At 44.2% G+C, this 21,219-nt stretch overlaps 1 protein-coding gene across 4 annotated transcripts in view; it reads right to left on the minus strand.

Annotated features, from left to right (window-relative positions):
• Nucleotides 1–21,219, minus strand: part of B3GALT1 (beta-1,3-galactosyltransferase 1) — a 464,138-nt gene that overhangs the window by 292,562 nt on the left and 150,357 nt on the right. For all 4 annotated transcript variants that reach the window (XM_033946930.1, XM_033946929.1, XM_033946927.1 and 1 more), the window contains exon 2: nt 5,533–5,644. The gene's annotated coding sequence lies outside the window, so the exon portion shown is untranslated. The remainder of the gene's footprint in view (nt 1–5,532; nt 5,645–21,219) is intronic.

Consider the following 21,219-nt stretch of genomic DNA (forward strand, 5'->3'; position numbering starts at 1 on the left):
CCCAAGCCCTCTTGCCCGGCCGACTCCCCGACGTCCGATACATCCCCCCCCCCCGGCAGGACCACTCGCACCCTCACCCCGAAGGACCGCCGACTCCCCAACAATATCGGGCCAGGAGGGAGCCCAAACCCTCCTGGCCACGGCGACCCCCTAACCCCACCCCGCACTACATTACGGGCAGGAGGGATCCCAGGCCCTCCTGCCCTCGACGCAAACCCCCTCCCCCCAACGACCGCCCCCCCCCAAGAACCTCCGCCCGTCCCCCAGCCGACCCGCGACCCCCCTGGCCGACCCCCACGACACCCCCACCCGCCTTCCCCGTACTTTGTGTAGTTGGGCCAGAAGGGAGCCCAAACCCTCCTGGCCACGGCGACCCCCTAACCCCACCCCGCACTACATTACGGGCAGGAGGGATCCCAGGCCCTCCTGCCCTCGACGCAAACCCCCCTCCCTCCAACGACCGCCCCCCCCCAAGAACCTCCGACCGACCCGCGACCCCCCTGGCCGACCCCCCCACCCCCCTTCCCCGTACCTTTGGAAGTTGGCCGGACAGACGGGAGCCAAACCCGCCTGTCCGGCAGGCAGCCAACGAAGGAATGAGGCCGGATTGGCCCATCCGTCCTAAAGCTCCGCCTACTGGTGGGGCCTAAGGCGCGTGGGCCAATCAGAATAGGCCCTGGAGCCTTAGGTCCCACCTGGGGGCGCGGCCTGAGGCACATGGGCCAAACCCGACCATGTGTCTCAGGCCGCGCCCCCAGGTGGGACCTAAGGCTCCAGGGCCTATTCTGATTGGCCCACGCGCCTTAGGCCCCACCAGTAGGCGGAGCTTTAGGACGGATGGGCCAATCCGGCCTCATTCCTTCGTTGGCTGCCTGCCGGACAGGCGGGTTTGGCTCCCGTCTGTCCGGCCAACTTCCAAAGGTACGGGGAAGGGGGGTGGGGGGGGTCGGCCAGGGGGGTCGCGGGTCGGTCGGAGGTTCTTGGGGGGGGGGCGGTCGTTGGAGGGAGGGGGGTTTGCGTCGAGGGCAGGAGGGCCTGGGATCCCTCCTGCCCGTAATGTAGTGCGGGGTGGGGTTAGGGGGTCGCCGTGGCCAGGAGGGTTTGGGCTCCCTTCTGGCCCAACTACACAAAGTACGGGGAAGGCGGGTGGGGGTGTCGTGGGGGTCGGCCAGGGGGGTCGCGGGTCGGCTGGGGGACGGGCGGAGGTTCTTGGGGGGGGGCGGTCGTTGGGGGGAGGGGGTTTGCGTCGAGGGCAGGAGGGCCTGGGATCCCTCCTGCCCGTAATGTAGTGCGGGGTGGGGTTAGGGGGTCGCCGTGGCCAGGAGGATTTGGGCTCCCTCCTGGCCTAATATTGTCGGGGAGTCGGCGGTCCTTCGGGGTGGGGGTGCGAGTGGTCCTGCCGAGGGGGGAGAAGAATCGGACGTCGAGGGGGGGCATCAGGCTTTCAGGATGGGGACAGGACTTCAAGGGGGGACAGGCAGATCTTCAAGGGGGACAGGCAGACCTTCAAGGGGGACAGGACTTCAAGGGGGGACAGGCAGACCTTCAAGGGGGGACAGGCAGACCTTCAAGGGGGGACAGGACTTCAAGGGGGACAGGCACGGAGAGGCGGGGCAGTGCACCGAAAGTCAGGGCGGGTGAACGGTGAGTCGGGGCAACCAGAGGAGAGTCGGGGCAGTGCACCGAAAGTCAGGGTGAGTCGGGGCAACCAGAGGAGAGTCGGGGCAGTGCACCGAAAGTCAGGGTGAGTCGGGGCAACCAGATGAGAGTCGGGGAGGGCGAAAGGAGAGTCGGGGTGGCCAGAGGAGAGTCGGGGAGAGCGAAAGGAGAGTCGGGGTGGCCAGAGGAGAGTCGGGCAGCATGCGCGTTATATACCTGAGCGCGGTATAGAAAAGTTTTTGTACATATCATCGTGATTTCTGCGCGCTATACCCCTGTGCGCGTTTTACAATGGTGCGCGTTATATCCGCGAAAATACGGTATAATTTTTGGTGGAGTTCATTATGTCATATGAATAAAATGGAAAGAGTAATAGCAACACAGCGAGGATATATTAGGAAATTTCAAGATGTGTGGGAGCCATTAACAAAATTTTGTAATGATTAGTTGTTAATTTCCCCTTAATTCTTAAAGTTCATTTTTCAGGGAGGGGGGATTTTAAGTATAACATCTTATATAAAGTAATTTAATTACTTGTTTTGAAGGGGTGGGAAGGGAGGGAGATAAGATTTTATGACTGGTATTATTGCTGAATATTAAGTGATATTCTCAATGTGCAAATGTGTTTATGTATTATCACACTTATTGTACGTATAAAAATGAATAAAGATTTACAAAAAATGAAAGTATGGTCTCTAGAATTGTACACAGTACTCTAAATAAGGTCTCACCAGAGATTTGTACAAAACCATTATCATCTCTCTTTTCCTGATGGCCATTCCTCTCACCATACACCCATGTATCCTTCTAGTTTTCGCCATTACGTTTTCTATGAGTACCTGTTTGGCCACCCTAATATCATCACCTACAATAGTTCCTAAGTCCCACCCCTCTATCACACACAAAAGTACTTCACCTCCTAAACTATACCGCTCCCTTGGCTTTTTGCAGCTGAAATGCACGACGCTGCAATTTTAGCATTAAATATTAGCTGCCGAACTCTGCACCATTCTTCAAGCTCCGTTAGGTCCCTCCTCACGTTACCCCACCATCAGTCACGTAGTTCTTCCTTCATGTGACATATCATAAAGGCTAAACTCTTCACACAGCTTACACTACATTTCCCAGTAGACAATATATTCTTTTCATGAACTACTATTTGATCATATTCATATGCGCACACAGTACCTTGGGCACTTATAAAGTCATCATATATCAACTTAATAGAAATGTCTAATGGCAAATAGTATCTGTTGGGTACATATTCACATCTGTAGTGAGAAACACATAGATGCTATGATTCTACATGATTTGGGATAAAAGGTCAGTCAATTTTATTCCTTGCAGGTGCTTTTCCTCTACCATCTGCCTTTGATGCAATGCTGCTTTCTGAACAAAGTGCTTTTCTGAACTGAACGAAGTGCATGTCAAACAAAATGTGTCATTATTTGTTTGTAAACCCAAGTAAACTGTTTTGCAAACAGGCACTATGTCCCACCAGCATTTAAGAAATATTGGATAGTTTAGGCACAATGTGACTCATCAGATGTGCAAGATCATCTTTTTAACACAAATCGTTTGCACTGGTACCGATCAAGTTGCCAGAACTCAAGATTTAAGTTTTGAGAGCTGTTCCTCTGAGATTTTAGATGCAGACTGCCCACTTACAGCCTTCATAGTATGGCTCTATGCTTCTGGTGAACCTCATCTGTTTTTAACTGTTTTCTTCCCTTTGGTGGTAGTAAATTTCTCTTCCATTTTCGCACAGTGGCTAATGAAGTTTAAAGGCTCGCAGGCATTGCAACCAACCAAATATTGAGGAGACTCATTGATTCTGATCAGGGAGGAGTACCCATAAGAACATAAGCACTATTCTGGCCCAGACTGAAGGTTCATCAAGCCCAGGATCCTGTTTCCAACCTGGCAAGATCCCAAATAAGCAGTGAATTTTCCCATCTTAATCATGGCTTATGGACTTTTCTTTTAGGAAATCATCCAAATCTTTTTAAACTCTGCTAAGCTAATATAGCATGACTTAATGGTGGCCCACTTTGATAACTATACCGCCCTATGTATATTAAAAGGTTTTATTAAAACGAATGTCCAAATAACATAAAAATGAGCTGAATTTCTTTTTGACCTGCACATATCCTATCTCAGATATTTACAACAAATTGAATATAAGGCTTGCATTTTCAAATTGACTTGGACAAAAATTCAACACAAGAAAATGCAAAATAAATGTGTCAAAATATGTCAAATAATGGATCATTTGTAGACTAGAAAATGGGAAAGGGAAAAGCATAAGGTGATCTGACAACTTCAGTAATCGTTAAGTCCAAATAACTTGCAAACTCTGAAAATATTCCATGCCTATTCTATCCATGTTGAAGCTTTCTGTTCAACACTTGAATTGGTTAATGCAGCTTTTGAGCCATTTCTGAATCAATGCTCCTTTACACTAATGGAAATCAATAAAAATAAATAGGCATCTAAGGTACAAGGAAAAATTACACATACAGACAGCATCTGTCACACTCAGAAAAAGAGTTCAAGACTATTTCAATGTCTATAGCTCATTAATACTACTACTATTACTACTTATCACTTATATAGTGCTAAAGGCGTTTGAAGAATGAAACAAAGAGGTTTAGAAATTTGTATTGTGAATTTTTGTTTCATTTTGTTTCATTTAATTTTTAGTATGCTCTAATTCATTTTCATGTGCAAATAAAAATGTGAATTAATAGGAAATTTTCTCATGCACAAGACTATTACAAATGCAATTTTCCAAAGACATTTAATTTTTGAGATGTACTGTATTTTTACACTTCTAAACACGCACACATTGCATGTCTATATAAAAATAGACTTGTATTAGGCAGGCAAGTTACATGCGTAAAATACAACTCCTGCTAGCATTGGGCACTCCCCACAGTCCTCCACACATCTTGCATTTCTTCCTTTTGTTTCCTCTCCTCCTCTGCTGTCCTCTGAAGTTTTGATACCTTTACCTTCTCCACCCCCCCCTCCCCACAGTCCTCCTTACTTCATTTCTGAGTCCAGTCCGGCAGCAATTCAGACAGGCAGCATCAAGTGGCATCGGGAACTTTCTTCTAGTATGTCCCACCTTAGAACTTGATGCAACATCCTGCATCTACTCCAGAAGAAAAGCCTCCAATGCCATTCAGGGTTGCCTGTCTGAATTGCAGCTGGATCAGATTCAGAAACAAAGTAAGGAGGAATGCAAGGGGAGGGATGGGAAGGAAAGGGAAAGGGAGAGTAACTAGATTTGGCTCACACATATAGCACGCAGGGGGGTCTCCAGATTTGCAATAACACTTATAACATATAAACACAAAGCCCAACTTAGCTATGTGTCACCCTAATAGGGCTGCTTCAACAGCTATAAAACCTCTCTCTCCTTCACAGTACAGTCGAGATTTGTGTTTTACCACTCCTGCAACTGTTGTTAATTAAATGTGTTTGTGGCTTGGTCTGCCATTTCTTTCTTGACGTTCATGCCCCTCCTGGGTCCATGACCCACATCAAAGTTACATGCTCTATGATTTGAGCATCCAACTTATATAAGAGTGACTAAGGGCAAGTACTTGCGTAACTGCTATTTGGTGCCAATCAGCACCAATTAAGGCTAATTACAGACTATTATTGCTCATTAAGACCAATTACCAGCTCATTATTACATTAAGTTATACATGCAACTGACCTTATTCTATAACTTGCTCATGCAAATTTGTGCATTATCTGCAACACTGCCACACATACATAACTGAAATAGATACCATATGAGGAGACATTTGCAATCAAAGTTCCATAATGGAACATTACATATATGTACAAAAAAGTACTCACACTGGCTTGATGTCTTCTTAGTCATACAAGTCGTCCATGCACTCATACCCCATGAGGTTCCCTGATTGTCTTACTTCATCTCCCAGAACAAGTGTAATCACCTCATAAGGGTCTGCAAAACATTAAAAGGAAGTCATTAATTAATGGAACAAGTCAAAAATTGTAAACTATTAATCCTGAAACAAAGAAAAAAATGGCAAATAAAGACCATATGAATGCTATAAAGAACTCCTAACAAGAATGTTATTGAATAAATAATGTATAAGAAATTCTTATCACATATACTCAGAAAATGTGTAATCCAGCCAAGAGCCGAAGCTCCTATAGTCGAACCCACTGCCCCATCACTGTGTATGGAATTTTTGAAAAAGTGCTGAGAAATGCTATTCAAATAAATGTTGCAATAATTTTCAATGGCAAAAAGGAGGAGAGAAAAATAACTCCCACTTATCTCTGAAGTTGTTCAACAGGTCCCAACATGGACCATGTTTCGAAATTCTGTTTCAAGGAACACGAAAAAAGGTCTTAACAGTTCAGATGCCAAAAGGCTGGTGATAATGCAATTAGGGTAATTCTCATATTCTGTTAAAAAAGAAGAAAACTTAATTGTAACATCTTCATAGTTGTATAACTTTCTATTAGTAAAAAAAACTATATAGAACAATGTAAAAGCAACACAGAAAGTGGGTACTTGCCATATATAAATGATTAGAAGAAGCTTCTCTAATTCTGCTTTCGTATAAAGGCTCGAGACGCCGACTTCAGTTTAAATAAAGTATGCTGATGTTATCGCGCCTGTGCGGGATGACGTGGAGACCAGCTGAGAATTACTCTAATTGTACTATCACCAGCCTTTTGGCATCTGAACTGTTAAGACCTTTTTCGGGTTCCTTGAAACAGAATTTCGAAACATGGTCCATGTCGGGACCTGTTGAACAACTTCAGAGATAAGTGGGAGTTATTTTTCTCTCCTCATTTTTGCCATTGAAAATTATTGCAGCATTTATTTGAATAGCACTTCTCAGCACTTTTTCAAAAATTCCATACACAGTGATGGGGCAGTGGGTTTGGCTATAGGAGCTTCGGCTCTTGGCTAGATTACACATTTTCTGAGTACATGTGATAAGAATTTCTTATACATTATTTATTCAATAACATTCTTGTTAGGAGTTCTTTATAGCATTCATTTGTCATACTATTTTTGACCTCCTTACCCTTACGAATTTTAATAGACTAGCCCCCTTACTCCATTTATTGTAAAATAAAGACCATATAACATATGTATTTGGCCACTTGATACCAATTACTAAGTTCTACAATCTAGACATAGTAACACATTAACCATGACCGGCACTACCATCCCCCCATCCAGTCAGCATTAGGCTTACTGTTCTCGAAGAAGCTGACATCAAGTTCCTTGCTGGGCTGGTGCAGGGTATTGAGCTTCTGCAAGCCCTGCCAGCATCCATCTCTCTGAGAATCCTTGAGAGGTCAAGAGCTACCAGGTCTTCAACATGCATGGAAAGCTCAAAGTTCCATACTGGCCCAACAAGGAACTTTGGTGTCGGCTTCTTCGAGCATCGGAACAGTAAGCCTAATGCCGGATGAATGGGGGAAGGATGGTAGTGCTGGTCATCAGGGGAGAGGGGTTTGTGGAAGAAAGTAGCACCTTTCATGGGGGAAGGGTTGGTTTTGTGGAGGACAGTACTGTTGGTCATCAGGGGAGGGGGAAGGGGTAGACAGCAAACACCACAAATGATTGGGTCAGGATAGAGGAAGAGGACAAAAGCGACAGTCATTGTTTGGGGATTCGAATATAAACCAAGACCCCCATTTTGGGTATGATATCTTACATAGTAACATAGTAAATGACAGAAGAAAAGACCTGAATGGTCCATCCAGTCGGCCCAATAGGTACATGCATTACAAATCCTTAATTAAGTTCAATTGTCTTTGTTTATTGATATTTCTGGATTAAAGATTGTAGAAGTCTGCCCAGTAATGTGTTGTTCCAACTACTGGAGTTGCTGTCAAAGCTCACTCCAACCGATCTAGATCATCCCAAATTACTGGAGTTCCCATCAAAGCCCTCCCCAGCTCATCCTAAGCCGAATAGACATATGCTATTTATTTATTTCTATTTACAGGACACAAACCATTCAAGTCCACCCCAATACTGGCCTTGGTTCTTTCAAGGTTTGGACATTTTACTGGAGGAAAAGTCCAGTCTGTTATTGAGAAAGACATGGGGGAAGCCACTGGATCTGTAGCATGGAATGTTGCTACTCCTTGGGTTTTGGCCAGGTACTAGACCTGGATTGGCCACCGTGTGAATGGGTTACTGGACTTGATGGACCATTGGTCTGACCCAGTAAGGCTTTTCTTATGTTCTTAATTATAACCTTCATTTTCTGATTAGAGACCTTCTGTGTTCGTACCACACTCTTTTGAATTCTGTCACTGTTTTCTTCTCCACCACCTCCCTCAGAAGGGCATTCCAGGCATCCATCACTTTCTCCATGAAAAATAATCCTATATAATAAAACCCTAGCCATGCATGTGCACTCTTACCTGCGTGCTTCTGTGATCTCTGATCTGTGATCAGTAGGTCTGTGGTGGCAGGAGTGCGCATGCGTGCATATATCGCTCCCTCTCACCGTGGACGCCAGGACTGGCCTGCAGCACTGGACTCCCTGCTCTCCACCTCCTCAAGCAAAATTAAAAGCTGCGGTGTCGGCTCCTCTCACGAGCCGCACCAGCATTGGAGAACTCTTCCGACGCTGGCGGGGATCGTGAGGGGAGCTGCCGCGGCACTTTTAAACTTTTTTTAAAAAAACCTTCGGCTGCAGCAGGCCAGCCCGCGGGAAGGGAAGGGGGGCCAACAAAGAAGAGGACTCCAGCCACAGGAACGCAATAAAGGAAGGGAGGGGCATGGAGCAAGCTAGACCGTGGGAAGGGAAGGGGGAGGGGCCAAAAGGAGCAGGCCAGATCGAAGCAGGACAGAACGCAGTAAAAGAAGGGGGAGGGGCCGAACAGAGCAGGCCAGATCGTGGTAAGAGAAGGGAAGGGAGGGTGGGGGAAAATGCTGCTACTGCTGCACAGGGACCTGGAGGGGAAGGGAAATACCACTGCTGCTTCAGCACAGGAAAGTGGAGGGGGGGAAGGAGGGAAATGCTGTTGCTGCTGCACAGGGAAGTGGGGTGGAAATGCTGCTGTACAGGGAAAAGGAGGGAAAGAATGACAGACAGACAGCGGGAGGGAGGGAGAGAGAAAGAAAGGAAGAAAGACACAGGGGCAGGGAGAGGGACAGAAAGACAGAAAGAGAAAGGGGGCCAGGGAGAGAGACAGACAGTGGGAGGGAGAGAGACAGAAAGACAGACAGACATATATTCTAGCACCCGTTAATGTAACGGGCTTAATGACTAGTTTCCTAATATTACTCCTAAGTCTACCACCCCACAACCTCAATTTATGTCCTCTAGTTTTACCATTTTTCTTTTTCCGGGAAAAATTTGGTTCTATATTAGTACCTTTTAAGTATTTAAACATCTGTATCATATCTCCCCTGTCCCTCCTGTCCTCTAGAACATATAAATTCAGATTGTCCAGTCTCTCCTTGTACATCTTTTGGCTCAAACCTCCTACCATCTTTGTCGCCTTTTGCTGGACTGCTTCAAGTCTTCTTATATGTTTTGCCAGATGTAGTTTCCAAAACTGAACACAATACTCCAAGTGGGGCCTCACCAATTACCTGTACAGGGGCATCAACACCTCCTTTCTTCTCCTGGTTATGTCTCTCTATATACAGCCTAGCATCCTTCTGGCTACAGTCACTGCCTTGTCACACTGTTTTTGCACCTTTAGATCCTCAAACATTATCACTCCAAGGTCCCTCTCTCCTTCAGTGCATATTAGCCTCTCACCTCCCAGCACATATGACTTCCTTGGATTTCTACTCTCCAAATGCATCACTCTGCACTTCTTTGCATTTAGATCATTCTTCTAACTTTTGTAGATCCTTTTTCATGTTTTCCACTCCTTCCAGCATGTCCACACTGTTGCTAATCTTGGTGTCATCTGCAAAACGTTATTACTTCAAGAGACAACATTCAAAATTCTGTTCAATTTAACTAGTTAACTTCTCCAGTTCCCCTCCAACTTCTCCTGAATACTTGATGACAAATATCGGGCTTTAACTAATTGTGGTATGACTTCCGCTGCTATTTTAAGTATGTCCAAAACATATTTCTTTACCATCTGCATAGATGAAATGAATGGCAATTCTGAGAAGTTCAAAAATCTTAAATTCTTCTTCCACAACTGATTTTCCATATATTCTCTTTTCTTGTGAGAATACATCTTATCCTTTAAGAGGAATTCATTAATCATTGCATAGTTAACACCTTAGCCTCCAATGAGGCCAAACTAATGCTGTGTTGGTCTAAAGCCTGTACCTGGCTGCCCACGGATTTGGATAATAACTTAATTTAAGAGAAAAAGTAGCAGATATTTTAATTAAAGATAGCATCTGATCAGCAGCTTAGTGAGGAAAGGAAGATGCCCAGGGCAACAGAATCCAGCATCGCTCTTCCCTGCCGTGCTTGTCAGAAGGAAAGCTGAGGCTGGTGCAAGCAGTAGGAAGGAGATGCTGCTGGTTGCTGGTGAAGATTTGAGAGTTGGTGGGTGGAGAGGAGGAGAGGTGCAAGTGCCCCCATCAAAAAGGTGCCCAGGGCAGTCTGCCTCCCCCCTCTTCTCGCTACACCTCTACATCCGACTGAGACTCACCTGATAGCAGCTCTGATTCTTGGTGGCATTCATTGGACTGACTGTGCTGCTTTTTCCCTCAGAAATGGCGAAAAATAGCCTGTGTTTCCCTCTGTACTGACTCTGGTCCCTCTACTGTACCAGGCAACCCTAGAAAGTTTTAGTACACCAGCAGTCACCCTCTCCACTCCTCCTTTGATCCAGCCAGTGAATGTGAATTCCAACAGCACTGTGGATGGTGCTTCACTGAGCCCCATCGAAAAAACAATGCCCCAGTAGCCATCGAGCTCTTCTACAGGGGATAATCAAAGGCTGAGAATGGTATTTTCATTTCCCTAGACAGAGGATTCCCCTTTGACAGTATCGAACCACTGGGTGCTCCATTAAGTGCAAAGAAAGATCTGCATACAGCAAGGACCAGATTAGTAAATAGTGTCCAGCACTATTCTAGAAAAGGTACTCCAGGTTGAGCACCCTTTATAGAATCTGGGGGTAAATGCCCAGGTTTCAACTGGAGTCAAAGCAGAGTGAAGTAGAGCTGTGGGAATTAGTAAGACCTACAATTGTTACAATGGATTCCATTTGGGAAAAAAAACCTCTTAATGAAACAAGCTCTATAAATAAACAGTACATCATGTATCTTATTAAGAGCTATTATTTTTACTGAGTTTACTTGGGCCTACCAGCCACAATAAACCTACTGAACCTTTTTTCTGATGAGACAGAGTCTAGTTCTTCTGTTATCCAGTGTACCACAGTGATGTACAGAATTTAATGGTGATGCACAGAACAGAGGCTTAGAGGTTATTCTTAAACTAATTAAATTTTTTTCTACAGGCAGAATTCCGGCAGATTTGTACATCCTGTGCTGGAACTTATTTCATGTTTAAACAGTGTTCATATCTTTAGCAGTGTGCATTATGAGATACTTGCCCTCCTGTTAGAGTAAAATGAATTCAGGCTTGGGACATTTAATAGCTGGCATGTCCAGCAAATGCCCTATCTTGGGCACTGTCACTTAGATTTGTTCAATGAGGTGGTGGGAGGGAGAGGGTAATAAACATAAGCAAAAACTTGTTTGGATCAAGATTTTTTTTATGACACTTCAAAATAAAATAGCTGACACCAATCTTTCAAATGAGTGAAACACAGCATTACTCTGTGCTGGATCCTTCTTGGAACCCATCTAAACATTCCATTCATCTTGTAACTTTAGATGCACAATTCCAAGTGCATTTTGCAGATCATGAGATGATGAAATAAAATCTATACATTATTCTCTAGATTTCATGCAGTATCATCAGTATCACGTATGATGGTTTTCTAGCCTTACTGGCAAAATCATAACAGCCTTGCAAAAATGTCAAGTGCAATGCCTCTTACTCAATTAGAAGGAATTTAACAGACAGGTTTGTCATTTGTAACTGTAAATGAAATGTATTTGATAAGTAGCTTTCTCTAGTCTTCTTACATCAAGCACTCCAAGGCTTTCAGATTTACAGTTTTCTTATGTATTATCCCTGGCTATCATTAATTTTCAAAGATCTTCCTCTTTGGTTCTGTCAGTAGTTCTTTATAAGATATTCACATTCACTGTTCAGCTTCTAGATTCCTTAATCAGCTGGTAAAGAGATCAAACTGGTTTTCAGTGGCTACAGAATAATTAATAGAGGGCCAAATGCTTTCCAGTAATACTCCTCTTTCTCAAAAAAAAAAAAAAAAAAAAAAAAAAACAGGAGAGAGGCCTTTTTATCTAATCTAATCCTTAGGTTTGTATACCGCATCATCTCCACGTTCATAGAGCTCGACGCGGTTTACAGTAGGAGAAATAGGAAGGAACTACAATAGAGAGTTAGAGGTAGAAGTGTGAAGAAAATTTAGAGGACTTGGGATGCCAAGATATAAGAGTTTCCTTGATTCCTAAGTTGGAGGGAGACTTACATTTTTTGAGAAAAGCCAGGTTTTCAGATGTTTGCGGAAAACTTGGAGAGAGCTCAAGTTCCGAAGAGGGGAGGTAAGGTTGTTCCAGAGCTCAGTGATTTTGAAGTGGAGGGAGGTCCCTAGCTTTCCTGTGTGGGAAATGCCTTTTAGCGAGGGGAAGGATAGTTATATAGTTTTTATATCTAACTATATCACCGAGAAAGACCATAGGAAAATATGTTGGATAAACTATCATGATTTTCATAGATAACCTAAAAGGGGAATCTTCCTGGGTATTCAGAGGTAGTCTACCCCTAATTCCTCCCTCATCTTCCCATACCAACTTAAAAAAAGACAGTGGGGAGTGTGTGGCACAGTGGTTAGAACTACAGCCTCAGCACCCTGAGGTTGTAAGTTCAAATCACATGCTGCTTCCTGTGACCCTGGATAAGTCATTTAATACCCCATTGCCCCAGGTACATTAGATAGAGTGTGAGCCCATTGGGACAGACAGGGAAAATGCTTGAGTACCTGAATGTAAACCACGTTAGGCTATAAGTGGTATATAAATACTTAAATAAATTTGGTTTCTCAGCTACATGGCAGTAGTCATACTCAAGAGTTACTTGGGCCCCAAGGTTGATCCCTTTTTTGAACAGTAGTGAGCAGCTGTGCCACAGAATATTGAGCATACTGTATACACTGCATCAGCATTCTATGAGGAAAAAGCCTCTTTTGTTATACTACAGACAATTGTAAAAGGTACATCTGCTTTGATTGTTTGCATGTAAGATCTACTGGAGCCCTGAAATAATTAGTACTCTGGAATCCTGCACTTAGCTGACCAAGGCCAACAACCATAAACGATTTTCTGGCATCCTCCAGGTTAAGATTGGGTGCTGACCATTTATTCCTCAGGGCTTCATCATGGTTAGGCCATGTGAACCCTTCTTGTAAACCCCCAGCATGGTATCCATATAAGAGAATACGGCATAGAATAAAAAAGTTTAGCAAAGGTAAAGCAGTAAAGCTAGCCAGATATTATATTGCATTACATTAAAAGAAATCTATAGTCCTTATTTTACCAAATTAAAATTCAAAGCAGCTAACATTAAAAAAAAAAACAAAACTGAATGGTTTTCAGAAATTCCACAAAATTACAAAACTATATCTTAAATTGCCTATGATACAAATTTCTTGAATAAAAAAGGCTTCAACAATTCTTAAAACATAAAATAATTAAATTCTTGCCTCGAGGAAAGCGGCCGTGAATTTCAAATAGATGCTGTCTAATAGGATAAGCCAATATTATGAAGTTTACAAAATCTCACAGATTTAAAAGAGGGAAAACCCAATATAAAATTTCTGCCTTCCTACTCCTTGAAGCCACTGAAAGTATGTACAAAGGGCTGCTGAAAAGTTCTCAGCCCAACCAACAAAGATGGGGCAGTTTCCATCGAGGGCTATACGCGTGGAGGGGCATTTTCGATAGGACGTATAAGTCTAAAGTTAGACGTTTTAGGCAGGACGTCCACAAACCCAGGAGAAAAAATGTCCATTTTCAAAGCTGCCAGATGTCTATCTTTTATTTTCCAAAAATTACCTAAGTGTAAGTTTAGGTCCTTAGGATGTCTACCTTTTTTTGGCCATTCTCAAAAATAAAAATGTCCATGTGAAATATGCACAAAAGCAAGTTTTGTAGACATACCCAACTACTTTGTCTGATCGGGGCAGAGAAATCCACATCAGCTGAGCCGGTTTGGGGGATTCCTGCTGGCTCAGCTGAAGGGAATTCCCCCTGTCAGGATCAGCTGGAGCCCTACACCCCTCCCCTGGAGTCCCCCCCCCAACATCACCCCCTACATCCTCCAAAATTCCTGCCATCCCCCCATCACCGGACATCCCCAAAAACAGACAACACCCTCCCCACATCACCGGACACCTGCGACTTCAGGCAACACCCCCACACACACGCACATCACTGGATACAAGGCACACAGACATCTTTTCTGTCACTCAGATATGAAATAACTTACCAGCCCAAATCAGAGAGGAAACAATGCTAGAAAGATTTAAAATCTCACTGAAGAGTTTTCTTTTCAGAGATGCATTTGAGATTGGACATACTTAAACACGGACCCCAAATTTCTCAAGTCACACAAGTCAAAATATTGCAATACTGCAACTTACAACTTAAGCCTCAATTTAGAAGCTTTTTAAAGCCTTTGCCCTATTGTTATTAGCCCTGTGTGTTCTTCTTTTCTATATAAATTTATAGTTCTACCCCTACTTCCCTGAGATTCAAGAAAGTTATAGTCGAGAAATTTTTAATAAGCGTTGTATCAAATTTTTATAAAACTTGGAAACTTGGATACCCCCGACTTCATGCAACACCCCCCTATATCAGCGGACAACATCCGATTTCATGCAACACCCCCACACACATCAGTGGACACCACACGACTTCAGGCTACACTCCCCCCCCACACACACACACACCTCAGCGGACACTACCTGACTTCAGGCAACAGTGTCCCCCACATCACCTGACCCCCACACCTTGCGCTGCAAAATCAGAAGGAGGCGAGCCCACACCCTCCTGCCTACAAGACCGCGTGCTGCAAATGACAGGTCATAAGAACATAAGAATAGCCTTACTGGGTCAAACCAATGGTCCATCAAGCCCAGTAGCCCGTTCTCACAGTGGCCAATCCAGGTCCCTACTACCTGGCCAAAACCTAAGGAGTAGCAACATTCCATGCTACCGATCCAGGGCAAACAGTGGCTTCCTCCCATGTCTTTCTCAGTATTGGGATGCAGTGGGAGGGGCCTAAGGCTCTGATTGGCTCAAAATGGGCTTCCCTTCTGCCGATTTTGCAGTGCAAGGTAAGGGGTGTTGGGTGATGTGAGGGGGCACTATTGCCTGAAGTCAGGGGTGTCCGGTGTGTGTGTGTGGGGGGGGGGGGTTGCCTGAAGTCAGGTAGTGTCTGGTAATGTGGGGTGTGTTGTCTGATATTGGGGGTGTCCGGTGATGAGGGAGGCAGGAATGTTGGGGGATGTGGGGGTGATGATGGGGGGGGGGGGTCATGGGAGGGGTGTGGGGCTCCAGCTGATCCTGGCATAGGGAGCCAAATGAGCTGGCAGGAATTCACAAAACCGGCTAAGCTGATGGGGATTTCTCTGCTGCGATCAGCTGATGGCAAGCCCTCAATGTGCTGGGTTTTTTTTTTCTCTGGGTGGTGTGAGGGGGTTATGACCACTGGCTGAGTAAGGGGGGTAATGCCTTAAACCCTCCAATGGTCATCTTGTCAGTTTGTTCATCTTTGGGACATTTAGACCTGTTTTACTTTGGTCTAAGCCTCGGCGTGAAAGTTCAGCCTAGGATGTCCTGGAAAAGCTTTGATTATTGCTTCAGGATGTTCAGGTGGAAGTCCCTGTTATTAGGACGTCCAAGTGCTGATTTAAAGATATGATTATGCCCCCCTTAATCCAGTGATTTTACACTTTTTTTTCATTCCATCAGAAAAATATGGAATGAAAAGTGGAAAATTGCTGGACTAAGTGTATTGCTCTCAGTGGAGACTGCTCCAACCTTGCTGGTTGGGCTGAGAACTTTTCAGCAGCCCCTCATATACAGTTCAGTACTTCACACTAAACTGGATTTCTAGTTCTTTGAACAGTAGAGATAAATCAGTCTAATGACACAGTCTGATCTTCTACCCAAGAGTCCTAGGAATTGTCTACCACATGACTGAATAGCCATTCAGGGATGGCTGATTTGCAGGAAGATCACCAGCAGTGAAATATAGGAATGGCAGCTGGAAAATTTTCATGTTGAATCATTTCCTGTATCATTTATGGGAACTGTCATTTTATTTGGGTATTTTGTCATTTTGTTGTCACAGAAACAATGGCACCGATATTCAGACCATGGGAGGCAGCATGGATATTTCTCGTAGTCAGCAGGGTATTTAGCCAGGCAGAAGCTGTTCCCAGTAGGCTAAATACCGCTGACTATCATTAACATTAACTCTTTGAACATACTTCACACTCTTTACAAAAAGTGTATGCTATTATTGGAAAACAAAAATGCTCATAATCAAACACGTCTAAAAACCCAACCATGTCGGCACTTGGTCATCCTAAAAGACAGGTAGTCCAAGTGCCGATAATCAAAACAGCTTTTTGGGACGTATCCAGAGACATTTTAGGTCTCTGTATCCCACTGTGCGCCCAGAGCTGAAAGGGGCGTTTCTGAAAGAGTGATTAGGATGGTTAGGGTTAATCGTCTTGCAGGGATAGTCAAATGTTTGATGAGACTACCTAGGTGAAACTTATACGTTGTGAGTTAGATGATGTAAAAGCAGGAATAAGTGCCAAAAAGGTATCCAAAGTGACCAGGTAACCACTGCAGAGATGAAGTAAACACTCCCACACACTATCCCTGTGTTCACTGACCCCGTCGTACCCCAACAAAGTTCAGAAAAAAAACGTACATACCTGCCTACGGAACATCAACACCTGCTATAGGAAAGCCTAGTAGAGCTGCACAGAGGTGGCTTAAGTAGTCGGAGGGGGGAGGGGGGGAGTAGTGAATCTTAGAGAGGAGGACCCAGGCCACTCTAACCACTACATTTATGGTGGAAAATGTGAGCCCCTCCAAACCCTACTTTACTGCCATATAGGTGCCACCTGCAACCATAAGGGATATTAGGGTTGTAGACCGGTGGGTATAGTGGGTTTCTGGGAGCTCACCATAACCTATAAGGGAGTATTGGTGAGATATTTACATGGCACCCTTTTTGTGAAGTTCACAGCAGTGTCCTGTAAGATGCCCCTCTGCTCTGTTGCCAAGTCTGGGTGACCAGTTTATCATAATGCTGGCCCCTCCCATGTCTACAAGGTCTTGTTCTAGGTGTTTGGGACTTGGATGAATTTTTGGTCAGAATGTGGTATAAAGATAGGCACAGTGGCGGTCTGGACGATCAAACGCCTGGACGTACAGAGAGACGATTTTCGGGAAAAAATAAATTTAAGACATACTTTTCAAGAATGGACATTTTGCCGCTGCCGACTTTGGGTGACTAGCTACCTATATTCAAATCGGACTTAGACGTTTCTTTTGATTATGGCCCTCCACGTGGAAATGAAACTAATGTGTTAGTGTCAAAATGGGTAGATAAGTTCAATATATTGATAACAGGCACAAAAGTTATTAATGTACAATGCAAGCACATAAAAACTATTATCAGAGCACTTAATATATTTCAGTAATTTGTGTATTTTTGCATAATTTCCTAGAAATTCCAGGTAGGTAAATAAAATATAACACAAAATTTAAAGCTAATGTTGATTTTCCATATGAAATTTTATCATATTTTTCATTAATGCTTTTTAAAATTAATGACATTTCCAAAACACACCCTACTGGGCAGCAATTTGATTTGTCTGTAGTCTGACCCTTTGAAAAGCAGTAGGCTGCAAAAAAACCGCAGGGAAGCTCCACATCCTACCTGAGACAAGTTGTGCCCCATCTTCTAATTAAATTATCTTCCTGTCTTTAAATAAAATGAGAAGGGATTACTATTCCTTTAGGGAAATCTTAACCTTTAAGGAATATATATTTTTTTTAAACGAACCATTCAGCCATAGCAGCTAGAGTAGGAGAAGCAATCAGATATAGGCAAAAGAGGAAACCTAATCACTGCCTTACCCTTTCAAACCTTCTCTTCAGTCCACTCATCCTACTTCTAACCAGTTTATTGCAAGGGACCCAAAGACTGGCACAAGCATATTTTTGTAGAGACATGCAGCCAGCCAGAATATCACTGGACACATAGCTATGTAGTCCCAACCTTCATATGGCTAGGACAAAGGTGGGATGTCATATGGCCTAGACAGCATAGAAAAAAGGACAAAGAAACAAGGGGAATAGAGACACCTGATAAATCTTAGTAAATGTCCTAGAAGGTTGGGGCGGGGGGGGGGGGGTAGGTGCTTCCTCTCCCTTGCAGGCTAGTTAAGTGGCACAGAAAATGGTGGATGGGAAGGGGAGCACCTAGGCAGCCCTATCCTATAGCATGTTTGTCCTGGCAATGGAAGCATGGTGCCAACAATTAATGAAACATTCATTCATATGGAAATATAAGTGAAAACTTCCATAGTGAAAGTGAAACCTAGCAAATACGTCATTCTTTTTGTTAATTATGAAATAAACTATTTTTTTAAAGTTATTTTTTATCTTCAAATTCAAGACAGGCTACTACTACTACTATTTATTATTTCTATAGCACTGAAAGGCGTACGCAGCGCTGTACATTTTAATATACAATAGACAATCCCTGCTCTGAAGAGCTTACAATCTATATTATGTTCCTCTGCAGCCTTGTTATGCTCATCAGGCAAGATGGGCAAATCCTTTGAGTTGAAGATTGATCTCCAATCAGGCGAAAATTCATCAAGCAGTGTTAGGAATTTCATGCAGACATTAGGGCCTTAATGCATGTTAAGGGAATTAATGCACACTAAAGGCTGGATTTTACAAATGACACAGCAACAGCTGATCACTTGTCAATCACACAACATTTGTGCCATTTGTGGAATTGCGGTTACCTCAAACATAGGCGCTGGACACATAGGCCAGGGTTTTTGAGGCCTACATTTCTGGCACCTATGTTTGATATGAAACACATCTATGGCAGTGCCTAAGGTTGTTTCCGGTGTTAGCCACAACTACTTCGACCTTAGGCATCCTTAGGTGCCGCTGTAATGCGATCTAAGTGCCAGGTTTGTAAATGCCTCTATACGCCTACATATTTTGTTTTAAACAATTTTAAGGAGGGTTTTAAACAGCTTTGCCGCTTAAGTTAAGCGCCAGCAGGGTGCCTACCGGTACCTAACTTATAATACCGTTTATAGAATATGGGCCTAAATGCCAAGAAGCCCATTTTATATTTATGGTCCTCCTACCATTTAGCACACATTAATTCTCTTAATGCACGTTAAAGTCCTAACATCCATGCAAAACCTCTAACTCTGCCTGATGAATTTCCCCTCAGTGTCTGAAAGTATGTGCATAGATGTCACAGCTTATGCATTTATAGGAATAGGAAAAAGGTTAGAGCAAGGAGAGACAAAGTACTCAAGAAGTGCGCAAATCTTTTTCTTTCTTGTTGGTCCACTTGGCTTTTGTTCTCTTGGGCTTGCCTCTTCAGAAAGCAACGATCAGGATCAGTGCGTTGACACTGAGGCTCTAATGAGTGAGAGGAGGGTCTCGAAATGTTTGAGAGTGAGAGGGCCTTCCGATGAATGTGGTTAATTGCTAATAAGTTAGACTTGGCATCTGTGGCCTGCTTGGGTGGAATTTATGCTGTTGCCACTGCAGTTCTGTGCATTCACTGGGGGCTGCTGCAACCATCTGTGGTTGACTCCACTTGAAGTTAAGAGCACTACAGTAGATTGCTATGGCAACCTGCAGCACTTACACAGAAAAACCACAGACCACTAGAAGCTAGAAGCGAATAGCACTACACTATTCATCATTAATCAGCTCCCAAAAATTGTATTCATCTATATAAAGAACAGATAATTTAAGCTGTTCTGAGCCACACACATCAATTACTGTACATAGAAATCATTTACATGTCATCATCGACTTACGACCTATGTGACATGCGACCGTTTGACTTTACGACTCATTTCCCCAGCCCATACTAATTACGATTTTTACCCCTCCCTGCCTACCTTTTCCCTGGTGGTCCAGCGGTGTATCCTGCCTGAGCCCCTCCTACCGATGTCAGAAGCCAGCAGTGCACCCTGGCCGGCACGCGCAGGAGCGAGCTTTTAGAACTCCCACCCAGTGCCGCGAGAACCACAAGTCCTGTGAGAACTTACAGCAGTGTGTCAGTCAGCGGCGCAGGGCAGGGCGGAAGTTCTAAAAGCTCGCTCCTGCGCGTGCCAGCCAAGGTGCGCTGCTGGCTTCTGACATCGGCAGGAGGGGCTCAGGCAGGATACACCGCTGGACCACCAGGGAAAAGGTAGGCCGGGAGGGGTATAAAATAGTTAGTACATTACTGTATACAGTACTGTATTAACATAGGCCGACTTACGACCGAATCAACTTACGACCTGTCAGTTGGAACCGATTGCCGTCGTAAGTCGACGACTACCTGTATATTAGGCCACACACACCTACTACAAAGAAATCATTTATATATGTGACACCACCCCTCCCCCAAAGAATGCCCCGGCTAAAGAGTAGGGGGTGGGAAATTCTTTGAGGAGTCACTGAGTACATGAATAGGAAAGCTATGTGGAAGGAGTTGGAGTACCCCCAACCTAAGAGGGAGGGGGGATAAGGTTATAAAAAGATTAAGGGTATAAAAAGATTAAGCTGAGAAAAAACAGGACTTTTAGTTATCCTAATCTCCTGTCAGAGCCGGTGGTACTGAGGGAGACTCCTGAAAGTGTTATTAGCCTGTGGGGAGAGAGTCCTAGTGTATTTGCTAGCAGAGCCAGCAGAAAAGTGCTTCAGCTTGGCGGGGAAGAAAGAGTGGCCCTGGGCTGAGGGTGAGACCTAGAGTTGCTCAATGTCTATTATTATAAAGGGACCCTTCACCTGAGGGTTGATACCAGGCGGGGACTGTGCATGTGTATTTGCTAACTCTGCCCCCCGGAATGCCCACAAAATAGCTGGCTTCAGCTTGAGCGCTAAACGAGCATTTTCAATGGCACTATCCAGTTAACTGGCACTGAATATACCCAATAAGCCATTTCTGGACATTTAGGGCTCCTTTTACTAAGCTGCAATAGCGGTTTTAGCGCGCACTTAGCGCACGCTAGACGCAAATGCCAGCATTGAGCTGGGGTTAGTTCTAAAAACGCTATCGCAGCTTAGTAAAAGGAGCCCTCAAATAATTTTGAATATTGACTACGTGATATCTTGGGGAGGGGTGAAGATAGGGGCCTGAAAGCTAATTGAGATGATGGGGTAGGGCATAAGGC

This window comes from Geotrypetes seraphini, chromosome 5 (genome assembly GCF_902459505.1).
Source record: "Geotrypetes seraphini chromosome 5, aGeoSer1.1, whole genome shotgun sequence".
In the NCBI taxonomy this organism is placed as follows: Eukaryota; Metazoa; Chordata; class Amphibia; order Gymnophiona; family Dermophiidae; genus Geotrypetes; species Geotrypetes seraphini.